Source organism: Melospiza georgiana, chromosome 6 (genome assembly GCF_028018845.1).
Source record: "Melospiza georgiana isolate bMelGeo1 chromosome 6, bMelGeo1.pri, whole genome shotgun sequence".
Taxonomy (NCBI): Eukaryota; Metazoa; Chordata; class Aves; order Passeriformes; family Passerellidae; genus Melospiza; species Melospiza georgiana.
In genome coordinates, this window is record NC_080435.1 from 4,541,587 (window position 1) to 4,557,878 (window position 16,292).

At 36.2% G+C, this 16,292-nt stretch overlaps 1 protein-coding gene across 1 annotated transcript in view; it reads right to left on the reverse strand.

The window, feature by feature from the left end:
• Positions 1–16,292, reverse strand: part of STARD9 (StAR related lipid transfer domain containing 9) — a 91,244-nt gene that overhangs the window by 61,015 nt on the left and 13,937 nt on the right. The gene's annotated exons all lie outside the window — the stretch shown is intronic.

The following is a 16,292-nucleotide window of genomic DNA, read 5'->3' on the forward strand; positions in this document are numbered from 1 at the left end:
TTTTTTTCTAGTAAATTACTCTTTCTCCTTCTGTGAGGATAAACTACAATTAATTTAATTGAATAAAGCCTCAATTTATTTAGAAAAGCCTCTTTGTTTTGGTGTACTGCAGAAAAAATGGAGAAGTGAAGCACAGCAATGAATTTATTACTTCATTACATATAAAAAGGGAGGAGAGTAATTGAAATCAAAGCTTTTTCTAATATCAGAGGCATTAGTCCAAATACCCATCAGCAATAACAGCTGCAGTTTATACAAAAAATCCTCTAATTAATTTCTGGGCATACACACTAACATATTTCATGATACAATAAATTGAATCACAGATTTTGCTGATCATGAGGTGGGGATGGCAGGGAAAAAGAAGAATTTTCTGGGAGCCTTCCAAGTCCGACATTTGAAATGAAACTCCAGGAAGATGAGGCTTTTCAAGGAACATGAGTTGGATATGGTTTCCTGCAGAGAGCACACTCAGCTGGCTGAGACAGCTCTGTCTTCCCTGCATGGCTGCTCTGCGTGGCTGGCACTGCTCACTTTGTTCCAGGCAAGAACGAGCCCTTCAGCAAAGCCCCGACTGCCCTTGCCATGTCTGCTCCCTGCACTTGCCCAGCTGTATGTGGTCCATGTCCCGTGGTGATCCCTGAAGTATTCTACACTTCATCACTTGTCAACAGTCCTAACAGTGGAAAAAAACCCCTGTCTTTCTGAAAAAGCTAAGAGAAGGTATTAAGAAAAGTCTTGAATTATCACCGTTGAGTTAATCCTATTTAAAACTGAAGACTAAAAAGACTGACTATTTATTTCTTTTGAAATAGAAATGTATTAGAGGTTAAATGAATGCGCCACTCTGCAAAAAAATCTCTGAAATTGTTTTGGAAAACAAAAATTATGAAGTATAAACTGAATTCAGCATGGACAACAAAGTAAATCCACTCCAAAAACCTGCAGTTTATATCAGGTCACTCCTGACAAGAACATTTACTCAATTAAAACAAAGTAAAAATTGGTGGAACAAACTGCGATATGGTTTTGGGTTGCTTCTTCAAGAATGCCTCAGTATTTTAACATTTCCACAAAGTCCATTTTAAAAATTATATATAAGGACTATCAATTGGAAATGCACCTTGTCTTACCAAAAGATTAGAAAATTGAAGGAGTCTGGGAGATTGAAAGAAGGATACCACCTGTCCTAAGAAACAGTGACGACCAAGTGACAAAAGACATTTCTTCTCCACTTTGCATGAACTTTTATAAGGTGAGTTTCATAATACTAAAGTAGTAAAACTCTTCCTTTTTAGAAATTGCAAACATGTTTTGCAATTAGATTTGTGAGTAATAAGCATAACAACATTTTTCACTACCAGGAGATTTATAAGAGCAATAATCTGTTCTGATTCTTTCCCATTTGGACAGCAGAATCAGAAATCTTCTCTCAGCTCTCCTTTGCTTGCTTAAGTGCCAGAATTTATAATGGTTTTTTTGTGTCTTTCTTAAATAACGAATTTTCAAGACACTGGAAAATACCTTATTTATTAGCCTAAGATTGTATCACAATTTATCACACTAGACCTGCATGTCTGTCTATAAGTATGCATTAGCAGACAGATGACTATTTTTTTCTGAAATATATTTTTTTCTACTGCTAAGAAGTAAAATATGGCATGGAGTTACTCAACAAAAGTGAAAGAATTTTCAGATTTCTTTTATTAACAGTAATGATTTGGGACTTTAGTTTACACTGAATTTTTTTCTCAGATATTAAAAGTGTAAAGCCTTTTGTTTTCAAATTCCTCTTTTTAAAAAGGCCTATTTATTTTTGAAAAAAAGTTTAAGCATGTTCTATTTCTCCCAACTGCCTGGGTATATAATAAAGACTTTTCTTCTTTTATATTCTTTGACTCCTTAGTTATTATCAAACCAACGGCCTGTGGATAATCCCTTCAGTCTATAACCTCTCTGTGACACACACTAAGACAGACACAAGTGTGTTGACTGTCAGTTTTTCTTTTTGTTCTTCCAAAAGGTTGGAGACAATTAAACTGTTCTCTAATGCATGAGGCTCAAACTAATGCTACTGACTTTGTAACACAAGGCTCAGTTAAAGTCAGTACCTTTGACTTTTCTTTGAATTAGAATGCATTGAATACATACACACCTAGCACAGCTGATGACAACAAATAGATATTTTACATTGTAAGTGGAAGAGGCTCTCTATTATATGAGAGTATTCCTCTTAGACTAATAAATGCTTTAATTTTGAAGATAATGGGGTCATTCTATCAGAGATGGGGTCATTCTATCAGAAATTAAGGTTTGGCAATATAAATTTCCTGAGCATAAAGCTTTTCTTTCTCAATCCAACCAGAACCTGGATTGCAAGCAGAAAGAAAAAATAAATTAAATCAATAGTTTTAAATGACAGTAAATTGACTGTTATGCTTTGGGGTTTAATAATTTGGGAAATTGAATTTTTTTCCAAATCACTCAAGCCAAGTCTCAGAGCCACATAAAAAAAAATCCAGTAAATTTTCAGGTACAGCATGTAATGCCAAGTTTACAAATGTAAGGGATCAATATTGATAAATAAGCATTTTCTGGCACTCAGGGCTTTTTTCCCCTAAGTACCTTCTGGAAAATAAGACTTGCATTTTGCTTTGAGAACAATGAACAAGCAAGGAACAACTTTGACTGAAGCAGAGGAAAGGGGAGGAGAAAGCAGAAGGAGGAAGCTACAACTTTTAGGAGCAACAAGTTAATAGAATAGTTTATTCAGTCTTATTTGGACAGCATGTATTTTCTTATTTGCCAGTGTCTGAAATGGTCAATGTGTGATAGTAACATTAGGACATGAAGCCCAACTTGGAAATCTCAGAAATTTCAAGAGAGTTTATTTGATAAAGGCAAAAAAAAAGGAATATAAAAGGATTTCTGAATAAATGAAATTGCTACTTATTACTGGCATAGTCCACAAGTAACAACATTGACAACTCACCACAAGCAATCCAGTTTTACTGAAAAACATTAGGCTAAAGTTAGAATACTAAGATAAATTCCCACAGCTAATAACCAGGACCAATATAAAAAAAATTATCTTCTTTCACAGCACAATTTTAAAATTTCCTTTAAAACACCCCAGTTTAATGAAAGTGGAAAAGACTCAACTGAAGCAAGACACACAGCCAAAAGCTACTTTTGGCCATAGAACCAACAAGTGACTTTACAAAGGCTGAAAAAACTCAACAGCCTGGTTTCCATTAAATATTTGCCATGCAAGCAAGATAAGGGAAAACCTCGTCATCAGTAGATAGAAAGCTTCAGAGTATCAATATAACTGCAGCAGACACAGCTACAAAGTGAATTAAGTATTAAAGAGGTGCTCTTATTTACTACACCCACAAAATCCCACTCAGCCAATAGGTCAGGGCAGTTTGAGTAACTGTATGAAGTCCGAGAGGCTCAGTCCTGCAGTATCTGTTTGCCACAGTCCCTAATATGAATTACAGACATGCTGTATCTCATATTTTGTGTGTTTTCCTTCCAGAGTCTTGCTCACCTCAAGCTGTTGCTGTTTGGGTTACAACTAAATCATGTTTAGTTAAATTGCTGCTACATCTCGAATGTAGCTGCCAAGACTCAGATTTAAGGTGAAAAAATATTTCATTAAATAGAATTATACAGGACTAAGCAATTCCCACCAAAATAATGAAAGCCTTTGTCCCACAATCTTTACAAAATCCTCAAGATTAATTAAAATAAAAAGGCAGAAAGAGAATGCAAGGAAGGAATACGTAAAAACAAATCTAGGAGGTTGTTGCAATAATGCAAGGCTTTTTCCGCGCGTGTTTTGTCTTAACAAATATTACACAAACGTCAGCCGAAGGGCTTTCTGCACACGGGCAGGGAAGGCACAAGCACAGGGAAGCACATTGTGCCGATCAGTTGCACAGAACCCTCCACTGTGACATTTGGATTACTTCAGCAACATTACTCCTTGCTTTGAAAGGGACAGAGCGGAAGGGGGGGAAGCTTCGGTCGCTTAGTTTGGGAACGCTTTTTCTCTCAGAACAAGAGGCCGCAGCTCCACAACCAGGATTATTTCTTTTCCTTCTCTCTGCCCTGCCTTTTAATTCCTTTTTCCCAGTCCGACCGGAAGCAGGGCTGCTGTGAAAGGGACGGCTTCTCTCCAGCTCAAGCAGCTTGGCCCCTGGCAGAGGCGCTCGCAGCAGAACCTAAGAGACAGCTCTGCTCTTGGCTCTGCCAACAGGCTTCCTGTGTGTCCTGAAATCCCTTTGTGCTTTAATTCTCCCTGTGAGAGACAACAGTGGTCTCCTTGTTCTTCTTATCAGGTGTAATTTTTTTTTTTCCAGTGGAAAAACTGTCTGGTCTGTGTTGTCATGTACAGACACACACTAAATTTAACAGCATGAAAGTTCAAGCTTAAGGTATTTAGGGGAAACCATAGAATAAAAACACTAGAGAGTATTTGTCAAATCTATTGTTTTTCTGGGGGGAGCAGGAGGGAGAATATTGGATTCTGATTAGGATGAGTGGTAGCTTTACATTCCTGCGATTTTATTGCTGAATAAAATAAAATTCAGCAATAAGCACCATGAATAGGGTGCATTCATGAAAACACATCTTATTCACTCATTAAAAAAAAATCTCACCTTTTGAAAAAAGGAAAAAAATCTCTGCTTACCACATCAGCCCAATTTATAAATTGTGTGTGTGTATTCTCATCTACCTGTACAAAAGGATATACCACTCATCTCTTTCCCTTTCCAACAGGGATTCTTATTGTGTTATCACTGATTTATAGAAGAGGAATTTTAATGTAATAGCCACATAATCCAAACTCTACAGCATTTGACACTGCATCAATATTGATTTAGCTTAGCCCAGCTATATTTGTCATAATAAAGCTTTCTACACCGAAAAACACCAGACAATTTTTGGCTTTATTAATGAATACTTTAAGATTCACACATAGCATTTTGTGGTTTTGGGGTCTTTAAAATAGATGAAAACTTCCATAAACATCCTTAGGGAGAGGAAGAAGATTGGAAATAAATTGCTAGCTACACACAACTTGCAACAGTTTCTACAAACCACTTAATGAGGAGATGAGAAATGAAGTGGTTTCATTTCTCTGTCCCAAGAACCTGAGACTACAGGTTTGAGTGCTGGGCTGGATGTTAGAGGTAGAGATTTAATTTCTGTGCTGTGCATCTTCAACAGCAGAACAGTAACACTGGGACTCAGACCAGTGCCAGCAATACCCCAGGAAGAAAAATTTTTCCTGATTGAGTTCTGGACCAGACCATTCAATAATGGAACTGTGAGGGAAGCTGAAATCTTCAGCTTTTCAAAAGGTCTAGCAAAGGTTAATGTCACAGCTGGGAGAAGCAACACAATATTATCTACAGTTACACCTGTTTTACTCCATGGCCAGATGTTTTAGACATCTCATTCCCCTGCCCCTGATATTACTTCATGCCAGAAAAATAATGTAAGCTGTCACTTTAAATGTTGTGATACCATTGTTATCTGTGCCTGAATGACCACTGAAAAGAAACAAGAATTAAAAAAAGTAGAGCGGTTAATTTTACTGATACTCTTAAAATAAGCAAAATAAATACTGTGAGAGTTAAGTGGTTTTTTTATACTGAATGATACCCCTCTTACAATGAGGACAGCAAGGAATAAATGATGGATTATAATGAAGTTATAAATATCCTGCATTTTCTCCCACTGCCTCTAGCTCTTGGCTAAGATCCCAGGTCATTAGTGGATGTCTGTGATTCCATGTGAAAGGAAAGTAAAGAAAAACAACATGAAATTACCAATTTTTTTTGTACAAGACAGCAGAGATAAATACCCATCTGTGTCTCTAAAAATAACTGCCCCTTAATTTTGTGAGAAAACTGAGGATGCAGATGGAAAAAAGATTGTTCCTTGACTTTATTACCAGGAGGTAGAAGGAAAAGGTAGTGATTTAAATTTTTCAGTAATTCAGTAAGGGCTAACAACTGTTTGAAATACTTAGACAACAGCACAATGACACTATCAAGACAGATTTCTGCTTTTTTTCCCCTTCATCTGGGAATGGGTACTCTCTTTTCATATGTCATCTAGCTCAATTTGATATTTTTGCTATTAGATCACTAACTCTTAAAATTACAGTACTGGAAAACAATTCTTAAGCCTATAAAATGTACTTTCCTAGTCATCATCTCTATTTTTAACCTTCATGCAAGAGACCAAAAGAAAGTAAAAATTAAACAAAAGAGATGACAAGACATTGGAAATAGTTATTTTTACCAATAATTCTTTTAAAATGCCAGCAGAAATTCTACAAGGCATATTCTGTTTATAAAACTATCAGCAATGGCTGCATTTCAATGGTACTCAAACCCAATATGCTTCACATCATGCTTCTAGAACTAAATTTTCTGCATTTGGCATTATTTAATCTGGGGTAACCTTGCAAATGCTCATGGAACTCACTGGTGCTTGTTCTTAACTTCACCTCAGGTTTCAGTTTTTCACAATTGCAATGATGAGACTGTTGGAACAAACCTATAAGCTAAATCTACACTACAACATAGACATTTGTAAATTGTGTTGTTAAACAAGATGTAGCAGTATATTTTGTTAATAAAGCAATGCTTATTATCTATTAAAAAAAATATGCTGTTACTGCACAAACTAGAAGCATTGGCACTTTACTGCAACAGTTTCTTGTTTAAAAGAAATTACGCCTCCATAACTAGGGAGATGAGAAGGATGCTTGTTACAAAACACAGCAGTTGTCTCTACTTCTATTTCACAGGAAGAAAGAAAACCCTCCAACTTGAAAAAGAACTAAAATAAAAAATGGTTTGGAGCTGTACAAAATTCTATGGAAAAAAAGTCCTTTCTAAATTTGTATGGTTTTTAGCAGTTTCCAGGAGAATCCAAATAATGGGAGGTAATTTAAGGTGATTCATGAATTCACAGAGAGGTTTTGGCATCCTATTCTCAACAACATATTAAGAATGAAGTTTGACAGAGCTAGTGGTTCAGTAAATTGTTATTTCTGCTCTTTTTCAAGGTCATTGGAGCTCCGTTCACTTCCAATTTACAAGGACTGCATATTAACTGCCAAAGCTGCCATGAGCAGCCACAGCTCACCTAACTAGAAATGTTGCACTAAAAAAAAAGGTGCAGAGTATCAGTTTCTTTTATTTCAGCTCTCCTAGGGGCAGAAATTACTCAGGTTGGACAGAGCTACTGTTTCATACTGTCATTCTCTTCCCTGCTCACTTCATCCCACACCAGCCTCAAAACTGGGCAAGGCACACTATGAAGATGGTTCAGTAGTTCATACTATACTTTGTTTAGCTATCATAATGCAAAAAAGCAAGATGGTTCATATCATCAGTAAAACTTCTAAAAAGCGTCTGTAAAATTTAGAAGAACCCAACTATCCCAATACTCCCCCAGGGCAAAAGTTAACACTGTATATTTTCAAAAATTAAAAGATGCAGATCTTCTAAAAAAATCAGTAAAAAACCCCAGGCATCAGAACCAGAACCAGGGAACCTCCATGTCTCAATTAAGGTCACATATTTGTGTGTCATTACAAGCCTAGTAATAACCAAATCATTGGTATTACCAAGATGAACAAAGACCCTTTGGCAAGCTGTCAAAAAGAAAACAATTCATAGTATAAAGGCAAGGCACTGCCTGTGAAGAAAATACTGGTTTTCCCTCTCAGACATGATGTTTTCTGGGGTAAAAAAAAACAAAACCTAAACTTTTAAAATATTCAGAGGAACATATCTGATTGTATAAGAAAACCAGAATTTTTTCTCCCTAACTAATAAAATACATGAAAAGTTGTGATACAGAAAAATGGCACAGAATGAAAAAATTCATCAGCATCGAAAGCTCTTGAAGATGCATTAAATATTGTTCCTTTACAAATTAGGATTTTATGCTATGCAGCACACTAAAATGGGTAAGAAATGAACAAGCAAAGAGCAGAGCCAGATGGATGTTCAGAAAACATATTTACAAAGGATGAAATGTGGGAAATTAATGCATTTGCAGGATTTAGCTAGCTGAAGGTTGCTTCTTCATATTCTTTTCAGCTTATTGCTACAATATTCTATAATGAGGTATAAATTTTGTCACTTTTGGTTGCAACTTGATTGTCAGTTCTACCCCAACATACAATTTATTGTATTGAGTATATGCTAAATCAATAAATTTTAAGTACATGTCTCAACTCTTTTTTAATACAAGTGTCTTATTACAATAAACTTATTACAATAAATGATTCAGAAAAAGATTCACATAAAACCTCAGGATGGTCTCAAATATGCCAACCTACTAATCTATATTTCTGCTTGCACTACTTTCTCTTTTAGGTAGAGAACAGTCACATCATTGATTCAGCTAGAGATTCAGATACTAGAGAATATTGTTTCTGTTTCAAAAGACTATAGAATATAATGACTCTGTGTTGAAGTCAATAGGGGATTTCCAAACAGCTGTGCTGTTTAAGATCACCATGCATCTCCCTGGGAATTGGGTGCAGACTCTCTCTTTTCAGTGTAATCACTTCAGCAGAAGCATTGGGTATTTCTTAGATTCAGGATCTGTATGCTCTGCTCTCACAGCAAAAGAAGGCCACAGCATCTGCAAATTCTTTAAAAATGGCTGCCTGCTTTGATCAAAGCTGCCCAAACAGGTCAAAATAGCACACAGTACAGCAATTTAAAACATTTCACTTCTAACATTCCTTTTTTTATTAGTCCCTCGATCACTTTGAAAAAGTCAAAGCCTGACTTGAAAAGCATACTTTTATAATATTATTCTATGTGTAAGATTGTTTCTTCTATTTCTGTTATCAAATAATTTCTCTCCCCAAGTTCTTTTTCTCATTTTTAGAAATTAATCTGTTAACCAGAGTCTGACTGCAAGAAAGGCAGGCTCCGAGATTCTTTCCCAACTGTATCAGCCCCAGAAAAACATTACAATGTACATGCTGCTAGTTGTCTTGTGGACCACATATTTAAAAAAGAAAAAAAAAATTCTTCATTTCTTGATACTCACTATGAAGCATAGCTATGCAAAAAAAGGTGCCAAACTGCATGCAACAAACTTCAGTCCCCATAGTTAACTCTCCACCCCCAACTCACAACCACAACTCTTCAGCCTCAGCCAGCTCCCATCAGCAGCAATTTAAACATGCCCAGCCCATATGGCACAGGACTACCCTTAGATGATAAAATCAGGGGCAAAAGATGACCTTCTAATCAAATGAACTTCTAATCTCTTTTGGTTCCTCTTTCAACTCAACATGCCAATGAAATTCAGTTGCAAAAAGCCTCTTGCGCTCATAATAAATGGAATAGAAAAAGATTACATTCCATATATTGTAATAAGCAGCAAATTTATGCAAATGACAAGCAGTAGGAAGCGAGACAATAAAAGCATTGTGGTGTACTGAGCACAGTCAAACACACAGAAATGATGTAAAGGAAAACATGAATAGCTGAAAGCAAGTTTCTTCAATCCTCCAGAATTTTTGTTTTGGACTAAATGTATCTTCAAGACATTGACAGTTCTTTGGAGTTTCTGCTGAATTTGAGTTTAAGTTAAAAATATAAAAGCTACCTGAGCCCAGGCTTTAAATTATCTTATTTTCCACTCAAAAATCAAAACAGTTGCTAATTTTCTGAATATGAATTGGAAATTCAGTTTCAATTTCCAGGTTTAGAGCTATGAGACACATTAAAAATAACAAGGAGATACAGCAGTGTTAGCTGTCAAAAAACCCCCAAACAATAACAAGTAACAACCTCAAGTTGTGGACTAAAGCATTTCGCAATCATTACAGAAATTAGATTAATTTAGACTTCAAAATTATAACTGGCTCCACAAACCCTTTCATTTGATTGGAATTTGAATGTGCTAGAATAGAAAAAAAACGCCATTACTTCAATGATAAATTCTTATCAACTCTGTCTCTAGATCTTTAACATGATTCAATCTTTTCTCCTACTTCAAAACAGCTATAAGAAATTTGGTCATTTGGGCTCTCCCACCTAGTCATATTCCAAATGAAACAAAGTCCAGAGATGCAGACAGTTCTTCAAAATGACATGTGAAACTGACAAATATAAACGTCCCTGAAATATGCCTACTTTACATCGAATAAAAAAATTCCCTACCATTTTCTCTTTCCAGTTCTCCAATGCTAACTAGAGAAGGCTTCCCTTATCCACCTTTATCTATGAAATCCTAAAAAAATAAAAATCCATGAATACAAAAATATAGACCTTGTTAATTAATTCTGGTCTGCATCCTCACACTTTGTTAGATTAATTGTTCAGACCTGGTGTTTTATTTGTTGGTCTGTTACACGGGGTGGGATGAGGTGCATACTCTTTAGAGAGACTTGACCCTTCACAAGAAAACCTGCCAGCAGCACCATAAAAGCACTAACTACTGATGGTACAATCCATGTACACACTCTTAGGCACGTGTGTGTGCACGAAGGGGATGGCTGAAAATGGAAAACACTTGCAATAACAGTAGAACAGAAGCTGAGATCTATTTTAACATTATTAGGTGTAATTTTGAAAGCAATCAATCCTTACGGGTACGCATAAAGAAACCATTTGGAAAATATTTGTTACCATTCAGCATCTCAGGAATAAGACCTATCCAGCAAGAACTGATTGAAATGGTCCACTCCAAAACTTATTAATCAACTATTTAATGTGACAGTGATGCAATTTGGTAGACATCCCTCAAAATACAATTGCGACTCTAAAATATAGAACATCGTCTCCCCTCCTTCAGATGAGAATGTCCTAACATTGTAACGCTGAAGTTATAAAGAGTGAGAACTTACCCATACTGGTGTGTACATCTGAGGATGAGGAAACATAAACTGACGCTCAGAATTTCGAGTTTGATGTGCTGGGGCTACTGGTAAGCATTTCTAGACTGATTTCATTTTATTCATCTTCACTCTGTCTTACACAACATAAAGGAACTGCCATTCACAAAGTAAGAAATTTGTCAGAAAAGCCACAAGTGAATGGAGCTGTTAATTTTGCTTTTCACATAGAAGTTCTCAAGGGCATGCTTTTTTGGTGATTAAAAATTAAAAATGAAGCTGAATAGGGAGTCAACATGCAGGTGCTCAGATACAGGCAAAATGATGATTCATTCAGTTTGTGTTCAAGGCCACACACACATATCTCCCTGAGGCGTATCATCTTAGTTAATAGAAAAATGTAAAAGTCAGCTACAATTGAAGCTAGATAAAGTGAGCACAAATTTACACAAAAGGGAAGAGATGCTTTTTGCTATAATATAAAGAAACTACTGCTGCTCATACCAGACACTTTAATAAACAGTGACACTGGACACATGCATATTGTTTAGGTTTATCAGACTTCAGCTACTTATGCATGCAAGCCCAGTCTCATGCCTCCAACATGTCAGAAACATGGCTCATTTTCAGAGATAAACAAATAGGCTGTGTGGAACTCGATCACAGGTGTTGCAATAATATATCTCACTATCCAATACTAGCACAGTTCTGTCCAACAAAATCTTTCAGAAGGAGGCTGCTCACTAAAAGAAAATAAAACCTCACCCCCAGAGAATAAAAATCTCCAAACCTGGACCAGTCTCCCTGCAAAAGTCTATCAAACATCCTTCTATCCACTGACTACAGAACTCACAGACCTACATGATCTTGGAGAGTTAGCTGAAGTTCAGACTAATTTTTCAGTAATTTCACCTCCCAAAAAACAAGTCTAACCAAAGTTATTCACAGAGCATTGATAAGACTGGAGAAAAACCACTCCAAGTTAAAGACTAATCTAGGATCAATCTGCAGCCTTGGAAGTACCATGAATATGACCTTCCCTTCTGTGAGTAGCCATGGTGTGGAAATTCTTACATAGGAACAAGGGAACCTCCTTGCAAAACAGAAAGAGTATAGAATAGCCCTTAGATTAAAAGAAGGAGGAAAAAAGCCACTATTTTATGAACATGGAAGAAAAACTGTGGTCTGATTACACAGAGGAATTTAAACTGTGAATGCCCATCTGCAAGTAAGAACAATCAACATCCACATACAGCTTATCTATATAGAAGATTTTTTTCTTAAAAATATCTGTATCTCACATCTTAACCACTTAATTTAAAAAGATAAAAAATATCATCCATCTAAATAAGCATACTTTGCTGGTGACTTCAGAAAGTTTGCAGATCATTATACAAGTTCATGGTTTTACTTATAAACACGCAAGAATCACAAGATTTGTAGAAGCAATTCAGACTGCTCATGTGCAGGCTCACTGCAAACATGCACAACACCTGACCTCCCAAAGATCTTGATTCTTTTTTTCTTTTAAGTTGTTGAAGGCACAGATCCTTTCAATAGCATTTTGTGAGCTATACTGAGTGCCTACTGTAAAGAATGTGCTCTGTGTATCTGGTAAGCAATGGTCAGTGCCTAGCAGGGAAAAAATCACTGAGCATGAGCATTAGAAATGTCTCATTTCATTGTTTGTTAAATAGTTTACTGTTTTCCCTCAGCTTAATCCTTTCTTGTGTGGCTTCATATTTTGTTTTGTGTGGCTTCACTCTTGTTTTGGCTTCATATTTGAACTGTATCTGCATTAGGCCACAGTTGCCTCTGAATGTATACAACTATTTCTATCAATTAATTCAATGCCTCAATAAATTGAAAATCAACTTGATTCTTTTTGTCTTCCAACAAAGCACGCTTTGAAGTTTGCAATTATTCCCAATAGCTCCCAGAGAAGTTTTCAGCAAAGAAGTCTTGGTATAGTCAGAAAGAATGACCTTATTTGATCACAAACTGAACACAGCAGCTGTGCTGCTGGCAGAAGATCTGTAACAAGCACTCATGGTGCTTCCCTGCCTCCATCATAATCTGATATGTACGGATCCAATTATTGCACAAAAAGCCTTTTTCTTATAGCACATTCTCCTTTTCACTTCTCTCTCACTCTGGATTGAAGAAAAAAAAAAATCTTGTGGATGGAATGCTTACTGCTTTTCAAATATTTTGTGCGAAAATGCCATTTTACACCCACAGCTGCTGCTGCCTTCTCTTTCTCCCTTCTTTTACAAGACAAGGAAGGGAACAGGACAGAGAGAGAAAAAACTGGAATAATTTTTCAAGGTATCTAAATTAAAAGTTAATTGTATTGTATTTTTTATAATTAGTCTCATATGACAGATAACAGATTTTGATTTTGTCCTGATCATTTACAAGATAATTTAAAATTTTAATCTTGCAGGGAATGCACAGAGGCACGGAGGTGTCACAAACTCAGCTTAGTGAGGAATGGTCTCTCAGGTAAAGTTGTTCAGCACATGACTTTGTTTGCACTTTAGGAAAAAAAGGAAGGAATACAGTGACTTAGTTTGATGAAGAGTTGGAAAGTATGTTGCAATATTTTCCTTCTGAACAATACTGTTGTGTAACTTTTCTAAGCTTTTGCAGTTGAACATGCAATAGTCCCATAATTATATAATGGCCAAAGAGTGATGGATTTCCAACATTGTCTTTGGAAAACAATCCTGAGCTACACACAGGTATCTGAAGACATCTGGGGAGGAAGGGAGTGGGAAGGAAGCAATAATCACACAAAATTCCCCCCTCTACTAAAGAAGATTTTGTACCAAATCAAAATCACTTCCCAAAAAACACTTAGTACAAGGATATGGGGAGACACGATGAAACTACTTCATTGTTTGCAAGTGGTAAAGCCCAGGTGCAGACAATCAGCATTTTCCCCTGTGAGACTGAACTAATTCTGTATCAACCTGTGACAGAGGAAATCTACACTCTGTCTCAAGAATGATTACACTTTTTTGTAGGGTTTTTTGTTGTTGTTTCTGTTTGTTCTGTTTAATAGGACTTCTTTCAGTGCTATTAAAAAAATAAAAGTAAAGGCATGTAATCTGTCACATGAACACTATAGATTTTACTACATTGGTCCAGTTCCTCCTCAGTTTACTGTATTGCAAAGTCTGCCTTTCCCAAATTAAAATGAAAAAACACTTTCCCTACTTCAAAAAAATACTAACATGAATGTATTGGGAAAAACATATAAGATGGGCAACACGTAGTCCCCTTTTGGAAAATACAAATAAAGTACAGGAGGCAGGGAAAGAACAGTCTTTATAAACAGAAGAATGAATGCAAACTCATTTTCCAAACATTTGAAAGTACTTACAGACATGTGGCTTAAGACTCTTACAAGTGCCTTTGAAGTATTTGATCAAAGTATATAGGAAATAAAATGCATTGTGTGAAATGCAGGATACAGGAACCTGAAGTGTACAATGTTAATATCTGGAAGAAACTGTAAGAAGTATTCAGAGAAGCAGAGTTGTATCTTTAAAATCCTACTTAAAGCACTAGGGTTTGCAGTCCTCACACTATTGTTACACTGTCACAGAGTCCTTAACTGAAGAGACTGTTAGGATTGATTTTTCTACATCCATCTACAAGAGGAAAAAAATAATAGTTTACTAAAAGACAGCATTCTACAAAAACAAATCTGAAGACAGATACTTTTATCTACTTTTCATCCTCAACCAATACACCAATCACATATGATAACAGTTGGCAGGACATCTTCAAGAGAAAAGTAATCCAAGGTCAGCTTGTGAAAGAAAGCTTTTACAGGATGACAGTGGTGCTGAACCTCCTTTGGCTGCTGATAACATCACTGTTGTCAGCTCAGCACTGAAGCAACGATTCCAAACATGGCATTAGTACAATAAATTCCTTCATGCAGTGTAAGAGGGCAGAAAATGCCCAAAAGCATGGTGAGATTGCAGTATCCCAGCAGCCTCTTCTCAAGGACATTTGAAGTACATTTTACTGGTTCCACAATCACAAAGACAGGCAAAAAGCCCAAGCAATTCCCTCATGGCTCCGGGCCTTTCAAAGCACCGGTCCATCTTTGGACTTTCCTTATCTCACACAAGGCATCTGTCTCAGCAACCCAGCAGTTCCACAGAGCAGCCTTGGATGTCCTTTCAGTCAGCATCAGGCACAAGTAAAGAAACTACTGCCCATTTCTCCATTTTCTATGGCCCAGGAGTTCATGGTTCCTTCCCCCACACTGTTTTTGTCAGATAAAACTGTACTGCATGAAAATACACAGAGTTCTTTCTCCACAGAGTCTGAAACAGCTACTCAAACCCAGCAAGGAAGCTGCACTGTTTATATTGCATTTTGCATTCCTCTTCAGTCACACTTGTATTTAATAACAACAAGAACAAAAGCTTACATTTGTAGCCAATATTTGTATTTTCCATTTGGCAGTTCTGATAATTTCTCTCACAGAGTAGAGCTAAAACTGACTTGGCAAGCAGGACTTATCAGCATTTCATTTGCTAAACCATTCCAGCTAGAAAGCCACCATATTGTTAACAGTTTTAAGAAGCAAGCTTCTACTTGTATTATGTGACAAACTCATAATGAACACAAAATCAAAACAAACAAGAAAATATAAAAGGGTCTGGGGGAACCCAAATAGATCAACATTTAAATGTTTGTTTTTTGCAATCCCTAAAATAGAAGTTTATCTAGTGCCAAGTACTTCAGAAAGACCATTTTATTTTTTAAACACTAAAATACTTCCCAAGCTCACAAAGCATCTTCCACACTACTGTAGCAGGAAGAAAATGAAGCACAGTCAAGAACTTCACCTAAAGTTATGGTAATTTCCAAATGTGATAGTTTTTCAAAAATTGACTCCCAAAAGTAAAAACAGTCCTGTGCTCATCACTACCAGAAATACAAATTTTACAGGACTAAGTCAGTCTTAAATAATAATTTCTGTGAAAAACAACACAATTATACAGGTCAAAATTTCAGGGACAGCTGTACTCACAACAGACAGAAATGAAATTTGCATAATTTGGGAGACAAAACAGCAGTAAAACCTGATTTTAATGCCAAAATATGTTTGCTTATATAATGACATATTTGGATAGCTTTGCTGTGCGCTGTATTTATTTGAAAATTTAATAATTTCCTGTTTATTAACAGAGTTGTAATAACATCATATTTCAATTCCAAATCCTTCAATCTTCTTTTTTATTAATTAACCAAAGCTTGGTTCTGAAGACAGAAGGACTCTCCATTAGTTACAAGAGATTTCTGAGGGTTTATCAAGGAAAATATCTCTGAACAATATGGTGTAAGTAAAGTGTTCTACCATTAAAGA